Raw genomic sequence first — 17,833 nt, forward strand, 5'->3', positions numbered from 1 at the left:
TCTGTAAACTTTCCCTAACTACGCTATAACTCTTGCAACTAACAATAAACAAAGGCTCTGCACAATAATAACTTTTAGGCCTCATGCATATTGGGCATTTTTACAGCTGCTGTTTTTGGCTTCAGGTGTTTTTTTCTACAGCCAATAATTTCCCTGGCATGTTATCCTATGCGTCCATGCACATAGGCTGTTATAAGCCTTTTTTTGGCAGCGGCGTTTTCTGGCTGAAAAAAAAAACCCAGAACTTGTGGGCTTTGAGAGGAGTTTTTCAGCTGTAAAAACACTCTAATTCTTAAAAAAGCTTAAAATTTGCTGAAGAGAAAAAAAAAAACACAAATGCTGAAAACACAGCTATTTGGCGTTTTTGAGCCATAAGCTTTTGTGGGAGTATAGTTTTGCTAAAAAAAAAAAAAAGCTAAAAAATGCTACAGCTGAAAAACGCTGAAAAATGCTACTGCAAAAAAGCTGAAAAACTCCTTCTACAGCTACAGCTTTCTACTGGCGTTGTGATAACATCCAGTGTGCATGAATCCTAATAGGAAGGGGGCCTTCACATTTTTAAAACTCTTTGATTGGCCATGCCAGGCCATCTGACAATAGTTAAGACCTGAATGTCTTTTTAGTGCATTATTGGTAATGTTTGTTTGACAACAAACATAATGGTTCACCATTTATGCAAACTCATTCTCAATCCAAACGGAAGGCTCATTCCTAATTCCTAGTCATGTTCTGGCTGGGCATGTTGAATCTATGAGCAACAAGATTTAGCACTTTTAGAAATACAGTCAGGGTGTGGCACTTGGTGGAATCCATAGGAGCTGACTGTGACTATACTGACTATAGTGCAAGAGCTACTTATCTCAAGATAATAAGGTAAGGTCTTTTGAAGTTAGAGGTGTATCCAGGTGGCTTGTTAAATCTGCAGGGGGTAAGCAACTTATTTATTTGTGGGTGAATAGACTTTGTTTCCACTGATTAAGAGATTGACCTACATCAGTCAGCCAGAATGGGATATTTCTATTCCAGGTGGTGTACCAACTCTTACAAGGTTTTGTAACATTTTTGTTAGTGTGATATGCTTAATTTGGGTTAGCCCACTATTTGGCAATGAAATTAGATAAAACATTGCATTTAATGGAGTTGTAAAGTCAGAAGGTTTTTTTTATTTTGCGTTCTATGCATTAGGATAAAAAAACATTCTGTGTAAAGCAGCCTCCCAAGCACCCCTAATACTAACCTAATACTTACTGTAACGGATCAACCGGCACCCTGACCTGGCATCTCCGTTGACGGATGCTCCTAGTGCCTCCCGAAGGCTCCAAGCACTCCACCAGACACCCTAAACACCTCAGACCCCACGAACCGCCACAGCTTGGTTGGGGTCTCAGTGTCTCCTACCCACCCTGGACCTACGACAAGGCTCCAGATTCCCGTGGGTGACCCTCTCTTTCCCCAGAGAGTGCAGCAGGAACAAGAACAAGCTCTTACACAAGCTCTTACACAAGCTCTTACAAGAGCTTAGTGATTATCCAAGGGAGTATTAACCGCCTTAGCGGTAATCCCAAGCATGACTCGGGGTTGGTTTTTCATATCAGGAGCGGTAACCCCGAGTCACGCTCGGGGTGGATTGCAGAGAGCGCAGCGGAGCGTCTCTTACCTTATCCTGGCGATCCAGCGATGATCTCTCATTGCTGTGACCGCCAGCCGAGAGTCCCGCCGCTTCTCCGTCGGTCTCCGTCGCTCTGATCACTTCCTAGTTCCGTTCCCTGCAGCAGCAATGCTGCATGGGAGTGGAACTAGGGAGGGAAATTCAAAAAAAAAAAAAAACGTTGCACAAAACACATTTTATATTATATATGCATATATATATATATATATATATATATACACCGGTATATATATATATATATATATATATATATATATATGCATATATACATATATATATGTATGCATATATATATATATATATATATATATATATATATATGTATATATATATATATATATATATATATATATATATATATATATGCACACACACATATATCTATATATAATATATTATGCATGAATTATAATCTAATCAATAATATAATTTTATTAAATATATTATATATTAAATAATAAAATAATATTATTGATTCGATTATAATTCACAATGACGTAACGCATTTCGGAAGCATGCGCACTACGCTCCTTCTTCAGACGTTCATTCGTCTGAACGTCTGAAGAAGGAGCGCAAAATGCTCCAAAACGTGTTACGTCATTGTTAGTGGACAAGCGTCTTACCGCCGTCCTCGGCTCGATCCGGCTGCCCCATTGGACTTCCCTGAAGTTACATCATCTCCCGGCTGCTGGCTCGGCCGGATGCAGAAGTACCACATTACAGAAGGGATCTATGAGCCTTAAGAAGAAGCCTGTACCCTTGCTTATTGTAAGTGTGACATGTATGCTGTGCAATAAACCGTGATTGTTTTACTGAGTGGCGCCTGTCTTACATTTTTGTATGTGCCAGCGGGATTTTTGGCTTCTGCCTGCCTATAGCGCTGCCTTCCGTGACAACACTGGAATCTTGCACCATCTGGAAGTCTCCTTCCTCCCACTCTCATCCCAGTGCGGGCCCCATCCAGTTGGCACAAGCGCCCAACACATCCTCTTTTGCTTCTAATCAGGAGAGAGAGAGGGGGCAGGGCCTGACCGCTGCTTCGTGTTTGAACGGACACATGGAGCTGCAGCTCGGCTCAGTTGCCCTCATAGCAAGCTAGCTTGCTGTTGGGACACTCAATAGGAGCGAGGGGCTAGGAACAGCAACGAAAGACCCAAGAAGAGGAGGATCCAGGCTGCCCTGTGCAAAACCACTGCACAGAGGAGGTAAGTATAACATGTTTGTTATTTTTTAAAAAAGCAAAAAACAAGACTTTACAATCACTTTAAGTCCTGTATGACAAAAGTAGACTGTAAAGGTAAGCATAATGGTTTTTATATACTTTGTAAGGGCGTTGAAACTGAAAAGTTAGTTTAGCTAACAGTTTTCATTAAAACATCAGCAGAATTGTTCTTTCGGCAGAAAAAGTTCTTGTATTTGATGATTTCTGATACCTGCTGTATCTAAGTTCAGTGTGTGACATTTCTTTGAATGGGTTTAGTCTGCCTGCTATAAAAAGGAACACAGCTGATAAGAGAGATTTTCAAACTTTTTACATTTCACATTGTAAGGTTCTTTAATTTTTTGATCCTGAAACACTAAAGACACACATTTTAATGAGCATGGATGATAGGTGACACCTCTGCATGGCCTTTACCATTGTCATGGGTGCACATTTGTTATAAGCATTTTCTGGAGAAAATCTAGTATGTGCACAGGGGGTTCATGGCATTGTGAAAGTGTATTTCTTTCATGAACAACTCATTACTCAATATAGTAAGTTCATAGGGTGAACAGTAAAATGCATCCATTGTTGAGAAAACCATTAATTTTTATTATTTTGTATGAGCAGGATTCTCTATCTGTGCTTGAAGATACATTTTAATATTCTGTCTGGAATATATTATGAGTCTGCGTTGCCTTCATGCACAGTTGAAATGTCAGTCAACCCAACAACTTAAAAACAGTAGGGGTTTCACCTGACATGGGAAGTACTGTGTAAAATATTCACACTTGTTCTAGTTATATGTGCTTTCTTTAAAGTAAAACATTACTTTGTGTTTTAAAGCTTGAAAATGAAATGAAAACATGGTCTGTTATATATTGTAGCAAGGCACATAATAAACCCAGATCATGTGATATCTTTATAAAGAAATGTTTTCTTTGTTGTTTGGTGAATAGATTTAGTAAAATTAATCTAACCTTTTTCATCCTGTCCTTCCAAATTCTGTTAAAAATCCATCCCTACTAAAAGAATTGTTTTGCAACCCTCTTACATATCAGTGTGTGACATGGATAGATTACTATATATGTCATATATGGTATATAGGCAGGAATATACTGTAGGCAGGTTATGGTACACTTATACAACAGTATAAAGTGCCATGTGTACCAATGCCTAAGAAGGAATTGCACTTAGTAACCTTTGATGGAGAAATGAAAATCTTTTTGTCAGTTGGTAAGTAATATGTGCCAGGCTGGGTATTGTAAAGTTTAATGGTAAGAATCCTGTTGGTAAAAAAAAAAAATAGTGGAGTTTATGAACCTGTTTACCTATAGCAACGGCCATCCTTGGGATCTTTACCAGTACTTGGATGTCCCCAAGACTTGAGGTGCAATGGTATATGTGGTGCAATGGCTGCCCAGCAACCCTCTAGTAGAGTACATATACCATGGCAGATGGTGGAAGAGGCAAGTACTGTATGCTGATGCAACCAGGGCTAGTGAATGATTGGATGCCAAGAGTACATCAATCAGCAATGGTTAAGCCTGAGGGTGGTAGGTAGAGTGCTCCATATCCAGATAAGAGTCAGGAGGCAATCCAAAATGAATCTATGTTCAGGCAAAAGGCCGAGGCAGGATGAAATAAAAATAGTATTTAAAGGTCAGTATAGGCTGCGATCGGGGAGTTATTCAATTACAGAGGAAAAAGTCAGTAACAGGAGCTATCGGGGATAAGGAAAGACATAAGGTCCAGGAGCTTGATTGCTTCATGATCACAAGCTCAGAGCCCCAGGCTTGTGTGGCTCAAATTCAGTACCACAGCACCATAGACAATCAGGGGGAAAGGAAGAGCAATAGGCAGTGTAAATCCACTGTCTAGCAACAAAGACACCTCCTTCTGGTGGCTAGTGAAAGTGGAGGGGTGCTGTCAGTGCAGGGCCCAATGTCTAGCAGGTGCCGATGTTCAAACCAGGGAAGGAGAAGCACCCATATGGCAGCTGTAGCGAGAGAGACAAAAGAGACAGCTGTAGCTGTGGGGAGAGATTCAAAGGGAGTGGCTGAAATAGGAGCATTTCTCAAGCCCCTAACAGATACCAATGGATCTGGAAAGTGCTCTGACTGTTATATTAAAGTGATGCAAAAAATTAAATATCTCAATGTTATATAGAGGAAATGCTGTGGTTAGGCGAAAAGGGTAATGCATTTCTTTTTTTTTTTAAACTTCTTTTTTTTAGCTTATCTGAAGATAAGCTCTGTGGGTAACCTGGTAGAGACCTCAAGTTTGCAGATTCTACCTGCTCGGGTCCCTACTAGGGTTGAGCGAACCCGGAGTGTATTGTTCGGGATCATACCAGACTTTTGGGTGTTCGTTACCTGGACACGGACCCGAAAATTTCACTGTATGTTTGGGATACAGTCCATTGTTCGGTTGTTTTGGCGCGGTTTTAATGGCGCTGTTTCAACAGCTGCAGGGCAGCCAATCAACAAGCGTTTAACTAGTGTGCCCTTAGAAGCCATCACAGCCATGCCTACTAATGGCATGGCTGTGATTGGCCAGTGCAGCATGTGACCCAGCCTCTATATAAGCTGGAGTCACATAGCGCCGCACGTCACTCTGCTCTAACTACTGTAGGGAGAGGTTCCTGCTGCTGCTGAGGGAGAGATAGGAGATTATTGTAGGGGCAGGCTGGAGATTGCTTTCAGGGAAAGAATAGGAAGAATCTTCTTTAATTAGACAGCGATCTACATTGATTTTATTGTGTGGGGGTGCAGTGCACAATCTTTTTGCCCTAACTTGAGCCCAGTGAGGAGGAGGGAGAAAAAAAAAACTTTTATCAGTCTGTTAGGTGGGCGGCGTGCGGCGGCCATGTAATGCAAGCTCAGTGCATATGTGTCTGCTTAATCTGGATTTAAAAAAAAAAAAAAACTTTTTTCCTTCATATTTTACTGTGACTTACAGCGTTTAGACACTGCAGTTCTAATCTGCTATTCAACAAGCACCGATTTAAGGGGACAATTATTTTTCAGTTTTTCATTCATACTTTACTGTGACACTGTCATACAGCATTTAGACACTGCAGTTCTAATCTGCTATTCAAAAAGCACCGATTTAAGGGGACAATTATTTTTCAGTTTTTCATTCATACTTTACTGTGACACTGTCATACAGCGTTTAGACACTGCAGTTCTAATCTGCTATTCAAAAAGCACTGATTAAAGGGAAAAATAGAAATGTTTCATTAATACGTTACTGTGAGATACACCCGTTGGATACTGTTGTTCTATTCCGCTTTTCAATAAAAACCCATTTAGGGAAAAAAAATTAAATTGCAGCCTAGTCTGCATATGTTACTGTGAGATACACCCGTTGGATACTGTTGTTCTATTCCGCTTTTCAATAAAAACCCATTTAAGGAAAAAAAAAATTGCGGCCTAGTCTGCATATGTCTCTGTGAGATACACCAGTTGGATACTGTTGTTTTATTCCGCTATTCAATAAACACCCATTTAGCGGAAGATCCTAAATTAGAGAAATATGAGGAGAAGGTCAAATAAGGGACGTGGCCTGGGTCGTGGTGCTGCTGGTTGAGGTCCTGTTGAAAGGAGAGGACGTGGTCAACCTGTGCCAGCTACACGCACAAGTGAAACACCTTCCTCAGGTGTGAGTAGGCGACAGAACCTGCAGCAGTATTTGGCAGGGCCTAATGCGCCTCTACAAATGTTGAGGCCAGAACAAGTACAGGCGATAGTAGATTGGGTTGCTGACATTGCCTCCAGTTCCTTCACATTGTCTCCCACCCAGTCTACTGCTAAAAGGTCAGAGTTGACACCTGCAGCGATGTCCATCAATCTTTCACCTCACCCCCTTGCAAATCAGCCAAGCAGCCTGAGCCCCAAGGCATGCAGCAGTCTCTTCTTCTTTTTGATGACTCTGTTAGCATGGTTTCCCAGGGCCATCCACCTAGCCCTGCCCCAGAAGTGGAAGAGATTGAGTGCACCGATGCCCAACCACTTATGTCTCAAGTTGAGTACATGGGAGGACCATCGCAGCACGTCTCGGATGATGAGGAAACACAGGCGCCAACTGCTGCGGAATTAAGAATTGTGGAGACCCACAAGGAGGGCAGGGGTGAAGACTGGGTGGAAGATGATATGGAGGACGATGAGGTCCTCGACCCCACATGGAATGAACGTCATGCAGGTGAACTGAGTAGTTTGGAGGAAGAGGCGGTGGTCGCACAAAGCCACCAGCACAGCAGAAGAGGGAGCAGGGTGCAAAAGCTGAGCGGCCGTGCCCTAGACACTACGCCTGCTACTGCCCAACGCAGCAAGGGACCGAGCACACCAAAGCTAGCTCAAAGGAGTTCCCTAGCGTGGCAGTTCTCAGACAATGTGATGATGACAAGACATGAGTAGTTTGCACGCTGTGCAATCAGAGCCTGGAGCGAGGCATAAATCTTCTCAACCTGAGCACAACCTGCATGACCAGGCATCTAAGAGCAAAGCAAAAACAAGGAAGAAAGCCGCTCAGGTGCAAGTTCAGCACTTGGTGCAGGTCAGATCCGCCATCCAAGCATGTAGACATCCAAAAAGAGAGAGACCGCACTCAGAGATTTTAAATAAAAATCCTTAGGACTCCTTTATTCTCCATAAATCCAACAGACAGCAGACAGACAGTGCAATACACGAAAAGACGTGTCGGGTTGACGCGTTTCACGATAAAAATCGCTTATTCATAACCACACACCTTGAGACTATTTGACCATTTACTATGTTCCAATCGACATTGTTGTAGTCATTATGTCTCCTGAGTAACTAGTCTTCAATGGGCCATATATATGCATATCCTTATACCTTGGCTGTATATTGTTGTCGTTTTTCATTGACTGTCTGAGTGTCACACCATTGATTTTCAGGTTTTAATATTTCATGGTTGGGGGTTTTTTCCCACTTCCTTGACACCGATCTCGATTTTCATTCATTTTCAAGTTTATACTTTATTTATATATTTTTCTGCTCTACAGGACTTTACAATGGATGCACTTATATCATGTTTAATTTTGTTTATATTTATTTTTATATTTATCTTCATTTCTGATTATTCTTTCTTTGTTTTTTGATATGTGCATCAGTTCCTGTATGCTATGAGCACATTGAATTTAAATATAATTATTTCATGTATATATTTTTGTATACGCGACCATGGGATGTTCTAATTACAATGAACAACATTTTTATATATGTTTTCTGGTCCCCATGATTACGCCTTCTTCTTACATTATTATGTGGATGCTAATCACACCACATTATATTACTTTATATACTAGAGATCGGTGCCAATGTAGATATTATACAATTTATATACGGGCTGTTTTCTTAGGTGTCTGTCCTCTGGTGTCATTTTTCCTATATAATAACTTTTATATATTTTCATTTAATCATTATTTGTTTTTTCTTTATTTATACTTAACTTGCTCTTCCTTTTTTATATTATTTTTATATATATACTTCTCTTATATATATTTTTATATATCCTCATATTTCTATTCCATCTTTTATCCTCACATTCACTCTACAGGCCAGGTTTCACCTACCATTATTTTCAATTAATATTTTTACAAGTGAAACCAGGCTCACACATTTGGTTGACATATTCTTGTCCACATCTTTCATATTTTATGAACATATTATGTTCTTTACAATGTCACCACATTTTCACGCTATTTTTGACCACATGTTTATTTCATCACCATTTATATATTGTCTACATTTTTATCTACATATGTGTATCATTGGGAGTTTTTATGCTCACACTTTTATACCTATTTTCCTTCATTCATTGATATGCTCACTAGGGTTGAGCGGACACCTAGATGTCCGTGTTCGACGGGTTCGGCCGAACTTTAAAAAAAAGTCCGGGTCCATGTCCCGGACTTTTACCGAACTTTTCCCGGACACCGAACCCCATTGAAGTCAATGGGGACCCGAACTTTAAGGCACTAAAATGGCTCTAAAACACCAAAGGAAAGGGCTAGAGTGCTGCAAATGGCAGCAAAACGTAATTAAGAGCATGGCAAGTGCTCTGCAAACAAATGTGGATAGGGAAATAACTTAAAACAACAAAAAAAAACAGAAAAATAAAACAATGTTCTTCTTCATCTCTGAAGGACGAGGCCCATATGGAGTAGGAGGGAGGTTGAGGTGGTGGTGGATGTGGCGGTGACATAGGCGTGCGCACAGGGTGTGCTGGGTGTGCCTGGGCACACCCTAATCACCTAGGGCACATAGCATTGCCAGTGAGGAGATGGGAAAGATCTCCCTGGGACCTGCTCTGCTCTATTTCTCCTTGCCTACAGGTACATGGCCCCGATACATTACTCTCCCTGCTGGCAAACACATGCATGTGTATTTCAACTTTGGGGTGCACACCTTAATGCAATAGGCTGCGCACACCTATGGGCGGTGTAGGTGGAAGCGGCGGTGGAGGAGGACCAGGGCCGGATTAACAGCATCATGGGCTTGGTGCTGAGGATTTTGAAGGGCCTTAAGGGCCGTGCCTTGCCATGCACCCAGAGGAGGAAGGGTGCAGCCATGCATGCCTAATTCAACATGGGATGCTGTCTCTGAAGCCCATAAACACATCCATGCATCGCCAACTGTCCCTCCTTGTCCGGCCTTCACGCTGTGTGGGGAGGTTCTGAGGGTGCTGCCTGGGGAAGCGAGCATAGAAGCCAGACTTCTGTGTTTACAAGTGACAGAAGAGCGGTAACAGTGAATATGGCCAACCCGGGGCCTATATAAAAGGTAGGGGCCTGGAGCTGCAGCTCCAATAGCCCCTACATTAATCTGGCCCTGAGGAGGAGGACGAGGTAGCCAACACTGCTTCTTTTCAAAAATTTTAAATGAGGGTACACCCCAAAAGAGTGAGAAAGAGCAAAAATGGAACAATGGGTGGGTAAGGTCGGTATCCATTGCTATTCTGCATAAGGTACGGAAAAGTCCCGTGGGATCCATGCCTGGTTCATTTTAATGAACGTGAGCTTGTCCACATTGTCTCTGGACAGGCGGCTGCGCTTGTCTGTTATAACGCCCCCAGCCGTGCTAAATACCCGTTCAGATAATACACTGGCTGCAGGGCACGCCAGCACCTCCAAGGCGTAAAGGGCAAGCTCAGGCCATGTGCCCAATTTGGAGACCCAGAAGTTGAAGGGGGCAGACCCGTCATTCACTACATGTAGGCGTGTGCACACATACTGCTCCACCATGTTGGTAAAATGCTGCCTCCTGCTAAGACGTTCCATCTGAGCTGCTGGTGCTGCTGTTTGTTGTGGCGTGCTGACAAAGCTTTTCCACATTTCGGCCATGCTAACCCTGCCTTCTGAGGTGCTGGCGGTGCCCTGGTTGCGTTGGCGACCTCCTGCTCCTCCTCCTCTGCCTTGTGCTTCCACTGTGGCCCCGCTGTCAGATGGGAATGCCAGCAGCATGGCGTCTACCAGCGTGCGCTTGTACTCGCGCATCTTGCGATCGCGCTCCAGTGAGTGAATTAAGGACGGTACGTTGTCCTTGTAACGGGGATCCAGCAGCGTGGCCACCCAGTAATCAGCACAAGTTAGAATGTGGGCAACTCGGCGGTCGTTGTGGAGACACTGCAGCATGTAATCGCTCATGTGTGCCAGGCTGCCCAGAGGCGACGAAAGGCTGTCCTCTGTGGGAGGTGTATCGTCCGTGTCCTCTGTATCCCCCCAGCCACGCACCAGTGATGGCCATGAGCTGGCCTGGGTGCCACCCTGCTGTGAACATGGTTCCATCTCCTCCTCCAGCTCCTCCTCCTCCTCATCCTCCTCATCCTCCAGAACTGTGCCCCTGCTGGACAATTGCGTCCCTGGCGTTTGCGTGTGCAGGAACCCACCCTCGGAGCCCCTTGCGAATGACTGCCCTGAAAGCCTTGGAAATGTTACCTCTTCATCCTCCTCCTCCTCCTCATCCTGTGCCACATCCTCTTCCATCATCGCCCGAATTGTTTTTTCAAGGAGGCATAGAAGTGGGATAGTTAAGCTGAGAACGGCGTCATTGCCACTGGCCATGTTGGTGGAGTACTCAAAACAGCGCAACAAGGCACACAGGTCTCGCATGGAGGCCCAGTTATTGGTGGTGAAGTGGTGCTGTTCCGCAGAGCGACTCACGCGTGCGTGCTGCAGCTGAAACTCCACTATGGCCTGCTGCTGCTCGCACAGTCTTTCCAGCATGTGCAAGGTGGAGTTCCACCTTGTGGGCACGTCACATATGAGGCGGTGAGCGGGAAGGCCGAAGTTACGCTGCAGCGCTGCCAGGCGAGCAGCAGCAGGGTGAGAACGCCGAAAGTGCGCACAAACGGCCCGCACTTTCTGCAGCAGCTCTGACATATCGGGGTAGTTTTTAAGGAACCTCTGCACCACCAAATTCAGCACATGCGCCAGGCAAGGAATGTGCGTCAAACCGGCTAGGCCCAGAGCTGCTATGAGATTTCGCCCGTTATCGCACACCACCAGGCCGGGCTTGAGGCTCGCTGGCAGCAACCACTCATTTGTCTGCTGTTCCATGCTCCTCCACAACTCCTGCGCGGTGTGTGGTTTGTCCCCCAAACAGGCAAGTTGTAAAACTGCTTGCTGTCATTTACCCCTGGCCGTGCTGAAGTTGGTGGTGAAGGTGTTACGCTGTCCGGATGAGGAGGCGGTAGAGGATGAGGAAGCGGAGTAGGAGGAGTTAGGAACAGGAGGCAAACTGAAGCGCCCTGCAATCCTCGGTGGTGGAAGGACATGCGCCAAATTGCTATCCGCCTCAGGCCCATCCGCCACTGCATTTACCCAGTGTGCCGTTAGGGAGATATAACGCCCCTGACCGTGCTTACTGGTCCACGTATCCGTAGTTAGGTGGACCTTGGCACAGATGGCGTTGCGCAGTGCACACCTGATATTTTCCCCCACTTGGTTGTGCAGGGAAGGGATGGCTTGCCTGGAAAAGTAGTGGCGGCTGGGCACGACGTACTGTGGGACAGCCACCGACATAAGGTTTTTAAAACTGTGCGTCTCCACCAGACGGAATGACAGCATTTCAAAGGCCAATAATTTTGAAATGCTGGCATTCAGGGCCAGGGATCGCGGGTGGGTAGGGGGGTACTTCCTCTTCCTCTCAAGTGTTTGGGAGATGGAAAGCTGAACGCTTCCACGGGACATTGTGGAGATGGTTGTTGGTGACCCAGGTGGTGGTGTTGCTGACAGATCGTCTGTTTGCGGGGTGGCAGGTGCCGGTATCACTACAGATGTGGCTGGAGCGGCCGAGACTGCAGCAGAAGAGGAAGCAGGATGAGCCAGAGACGTTTCTTGGTTTTGAAGGTGTGTACTCCACTGCAGCTCGTGCTTTGCACTTAGATGCTTGATCATGCAGGTTGTGCTCAGGTTGAGAAGGTTTATGCCTCGCTTCAAGCTCTGATTGCACAGGGTGCAAACCACTCGTGTCCTGTCATCAGCACATTTTCTAAAGAACTTCCACGCTAGAGAACTCCTTTGAGCTGACTTTGGTGCGCTCGTTCCCTTGCTGCGTTGGGCAGTAGCGGGCGTAGTGTCTAGGGCACGGCCGCTCCGCTTCTGCACCCTGCTCCCTCTTCTGCTGTGCTGGTGGCTCTGTGCGACCACCGCCTCTTCCTCCAAACTACTCAGGTCACCTGCATGACGTTCATTCCATGTGGGGTCGAGGACCTCATCGTCCTCCACATCATCTTCCACCCAGTCTTCACCCCTGCCCTCCTTGTCGGTCTCCACAATGCTGAACGCCGCAGCAGTTGGCACCTGCGTTTCGTCATCATCGGAGACGTGCTGCGATGATCCTTGCATGTACTCATCTTGAGAAATAAGTGGTTGGGCATCGCTGCACTCAATCTCTTCCACTTCTGGGGCAGGGCTAGGTGGATGGCCCTGGGAAACCCTGCTGACAGAGTCCTCAAAAAGAATAAGAGACTGCTGTATGGCTTGGGGCTCAGACTGCTGGCCTGATTTGCAAGGGGGTGAGGTGAAAGACGGTTGGACATTGGCTGCAGGTGCCAACTCTGACCTTTCTGCAGTAGACTGGGTGGGAGACAATGTGAAGGAACTGGAGGCACTGTCAGCAGCAAACCAATCTACTATCGCCTCAACTTGTTCTGGCCTCATCACTTCTAGGGGCGTTTGATGCCCTACCAAATACTGATGCAGGTTCTGTCGCCTACTCACACTTGAGGAAGGTGTTTCACTTGTGCGTGTAGCTGGCACAGATCGACCACGTCCTCTCCTTGCAACAGGAGCTCTACCAGCAGCACCACGACCCAGGCCACGGCCCTTATTTGACGGTCTCCTCATATTTCTGTAATTTAAGATCTTGCCCTAGAAAGGTTTTTATTGAATAGCGGAATAGGAAATATGATCCAAAAAAGTGTATGTATCTCGCACGTACAAAACCACACTAGGCCCCAATTACTATTGTTTGTACCCCTAAAAGGATGGATGAGGAGTAGGAGGAGGAGTATGGAACAGGCAGCACCCACAAATCTTCAGAAGTATGAGATGAACCCCAAAAACTTGGAAAGGTGGATCTCACACGTACCGACACAGACTATCCCGCAATTCAATTGATCCTCAAAGGTTTTTATTGAATAGCGGAATAGGAAATATGATCAAAAAAAGTGTATGTATCTCGCACGTACACAACCACACTAGGCCCCAATTACTATTGTTTGTACCCCTAAAAGGCTAGATGAGGAGTAGGGGGAGTATGGAACAGGCAGCACCCTCAAACCTTCAGAAGTATGAGATGAACCCCAACAACTTGGAAAGGTGGATCTCTCTCACACGTACCAACACAGACTATCCCCCAATTTAACTGATCCCCAAAGGTTTTTGATTAAATAGCGGAATAGAAAATATGATCCAAAAAAAGTGTATGTATATCACACGTACACAACCACACTGGGCCCCAATTACTATTGTTTGTACCCCTAAAAGGCTAGATGAGGAGTAGGGGGAGTATGGAACAGGCAGCACCCTCAAACCTTCAGAAGTATGAGATGAACCCCAACAACTTGGAAAGGTGGATCTCTCTCACACGTACCAACACAGACTATCCCCCAATTTAACTGATCCCCAAAGGTTTTTGATTAAATAGCGGAATAGAAAATATGATCCAAAAAAAGTGTATGTATATCACACGTACACAACCACACTAGGCCCCAATTACTATTGTTTGTACCCCTAAAAGGCTAGGAGTAGGGGGAGTATGGAACAGGCAGCACCCTCAAACCTTCAGAAGTATGAGATGAACCCCAACAACTTGGAAAGGTGGATCTCTCTCACACGTACCAACACAGACTATCCCCCAATTTAACTGATCCCCAAAGGTTTTTGATTAAATAGCGGAATAGAAAATATGATCCAAAAAAAGTGTATGTATATCACACGTACACAACCACACTAGGCCCCAATTACTATTGTTTGTACCCCTAAAAGGCTAGATGAGGAGTAGGGGGGGTATGGAACAGGCAGCACCCTCAAATCTTCAGAAGTATGAGATGAACCCCAAAAACTTGGAAAGGTGGATCTCTCTCACACGTACCAACACAGACTATCCCCCAATTTAACTGATCCCCAAAGGTTTTTGATTAAATAGCGGAATAGAAAATATGATCCAAAAAAAGTGTATGTATATCACACGTACACAACCACACTAGGCCCCAATTACTATTGTTTGTACCCCTAAAAGGCTAGATGAGGAGTAAGGGGGGTATGGAACAGGCAGCACCCTCAAACCTTCAGAAGTATGAGATGAACCCCAACAACTTGGAAAGGTGGATCTCTCTCACACGTACCAACACAGACTATCCCCCAATTTAACTGATCCCCAAAGGTTTTTGATTAAATAGCGGAATAGAAAATATGATCCAAAAAAAGTGTATGTATATCACACGTACACAACCACACTGGGCCCCAATTACTATTGTTTGTACCCCTAAAAGGCTAGATGAGGAGTAGGGGGAGTATGGAACAGGCAGCACCCTCAAACCTTCAGAAGTATGAGATGAACCCCAACAACTTGGAAAGGTGGATCTCTCTCACACGTACCAACACAGACTATCCCCCAATTTAACTGATCCCCAAAGGTTTTTGATTAAATAGCGGAATAGAAAATATGATCCAAAAAAAGTGTATGTATATCACACGTACACAACCACACTAGGCCCCAATTACTATTGTTTGTACCCCTAAAAGGCTAGATGAGGAGTAGGGGGGGTATGGAACAGGCAGCACCCTCAAACCTTCAGAAGTATGAGATGAACCCCAACAACTTGGAAAGGTGGATCTCTCTCACACGTACCAACACAGACTATCCCCCAATTTAACTGATCCCCAAAGGTTTTTGATTAAATAGCGGAATAGAAAATATGATCCAAAAAAAGTGTATGTATATCACACGTACACAACCACACTAGGCCCCAATTACTATTGTTTGTACCCCTAAAAGGCTAGGAGTAGGGGGAGTATGGAACAGGCAGCACCCTCAAACCTTCAGAAGTATGAGATGAACCCCAACAACTTGGAAAGGTGGATCTCTCTCACACGTACCAACACAGACTATCCCCCAATTTAACTGATCCCCAAAGGTTTTTGATTAAATAGCGGAATAGAAAATATGATCCAAAAAAAGTGTATGTATATCACACGTACACAACCACACTAGGCCCCAATTACTATTGTTTGTACCCCTAAAAGGCTAGGAGTAGGGGGAGTATGGAACAGGCAGCACCCTCAAACCTTCAGAAGTATGAGATGAACCCCAACAACTTGGAAAGGTGGATCTCTCTCACACGTACCAACACAGACTATCCCCCAATTTAACTGATCCCCAAAGGTTTTTGATTAAATAGCGGAATAGAAAATATGATCCAAAAAAAGTGTATGTATATCACACGTACACAACCACACTAGGCCCCAATTACTATTGTTTGTACCCCTAAAAGGCTAGATGAGGAGTAGGGGGGGTATGGAACAGGCAGCACCCTCAAATCTTCAGAAGTATGAGATGAACCCCAAAAACTTGGAAAGGTGGATCTCTCTCACACGTACCAACACAGACTATCCCCCAATTTAACTGATCCCCAAAGGTTTTTGATTAAATAGCGGAATAGAAAATATGATCCAAAAAAAGTGTATGTATATCACACGTACACAACCACACTAGGCCCCAATTACTATTGTTTGTACCCCTAAAAGGCTAGATGAGGAGTAGGGGGGGTATGGAACAGGCAGCACCCTCAAACCTTCAGAAGTATGAGATGAACCCCAACAACTTGGAAAGGTGGATCTCTCTCACACGTACCAACACAGACTATCCCCCAATTTAACTGATCCCCAAAGGTTTTTGATTAAATAGCGGAATAGAAAATATGATCCAAAAAAAGTGTATGTATATCACACGTACACAACCACACTAGGCCCCAATTACTATTGTTTGTACCCCTAAAAGGCTAGATGAGGAGTAGGGGGGGTATGGAACAGGCAGCACCCTCAAACCTTCAGAAGTATGAGATGAACCCCAACAACTTGGAAAGGTGGATCTCTCTCACACGTACCAACACAGACTATCCCCCAATTTAACTGATCCCCAAAGGTTTTTGATTAAATAGCGGAATAGAAAATATGATCCAAAAAAAGTGTATGTATATCACACGTACACAACCACACTAGGCCCCAATTACTATTGTTTGTACCCCTAAAAGGCTAGATGAGGAGTAGGGGGGGTATGGAACAGGCAGCACCCTCAAACCTTCAGAAGTATGAGATGAACCCCAACAACTTGGAAAGGTGGATCTCTCTCACACGTACCAACACAGACTATCCCCCAATTTAACTGATCCCCAAAGGTTTTTGATTAAATAGCGGAATAGAAAATATGATCCAAAAAAAGTGTATGTATATCACACGTACACAACCACACTAGGCCCCAATTACTATTGTTTGTACCCCTAAAAGGCTAGATGAGGAGTAGGGGGGGTATGGAACAGGCAGCACCCTCAAACCTTCAGAAGTATGAGATGAACCCCAACAACTTGGAAAGGTGGATCTCTCTCACACGTACCAACACAGACTATCCCCCAATTTAACTGATCCCCAAAGGTTTTTGATTAAATAGCGGAATAGAAAATATGATCCAAAAAAAGTGTATGTATATCACACGTACACAACCACACTAGGCCCCAATTACTATTGTTTGTACCCCTAAAAGGCTAGGAGTAGGGGGAGTATGGAACAGGCAGCACCCTCAAACCTTCAGAAGTATGAGATGAACCCCAACAACTTGGAAAGGTGGATCTCTCTCACACGTACCAACACAGACTATCCCCCAATTTAACTGATCCCCAAAGGTTTTTGATTAAATAGCGGAATAGAAAATATGATCCAAAAAAAGTGTATGTATATCACACGTACACAACCACACTAGGCCCCAATTACTATTGTTTGTACCCCTAAAAGGCTAGATGAGGAGTAGGGGGAGTATGGAACAGGCAGCACCCTCAAATCTTCAGAAGTATGAGATTGTGTTCACTGTACCCCACAAAGATTGAGTTCACTGCACCCCACAATGATTGTGTTCACTGCACCCCACAAAGATTGTGTTCACTGCACCTCACAAAGATTGTGTTCACTGTACCCCCCAAAGATTGTGTTCACTGCACCCCACAAAGATTCTGTTCACTGTACCCCACAAAGATTGTGTTCACTGCACCCTAAAAGGATGTTGTTCACTGCACCCCACAAAGATTGTGTTCACTGCACCCTAAAAGGATGTTGTTCACTGCACCCCAAAAAGATTGTGTTCACTGTACCCCCCCAAAGATTGTGTTCACTGCACCCCACAAAGATTGTGTTCACTGCACCCCAAAAAGATTGTGTTCACTGT

The sequence above is a fragment of the Pelophylax lessonae genome, assembly GCF_965119305.1.
Source record: "Pelophylax lessonae genome assembly, chromosome: 1".
Taxonomy (NCBI): domain Eukaryota; kingdom Metazoa; phylum Chordata; class Amphibia; order Anura; family Ranidae; genus Pelophylax; species Pelophylax lessonae.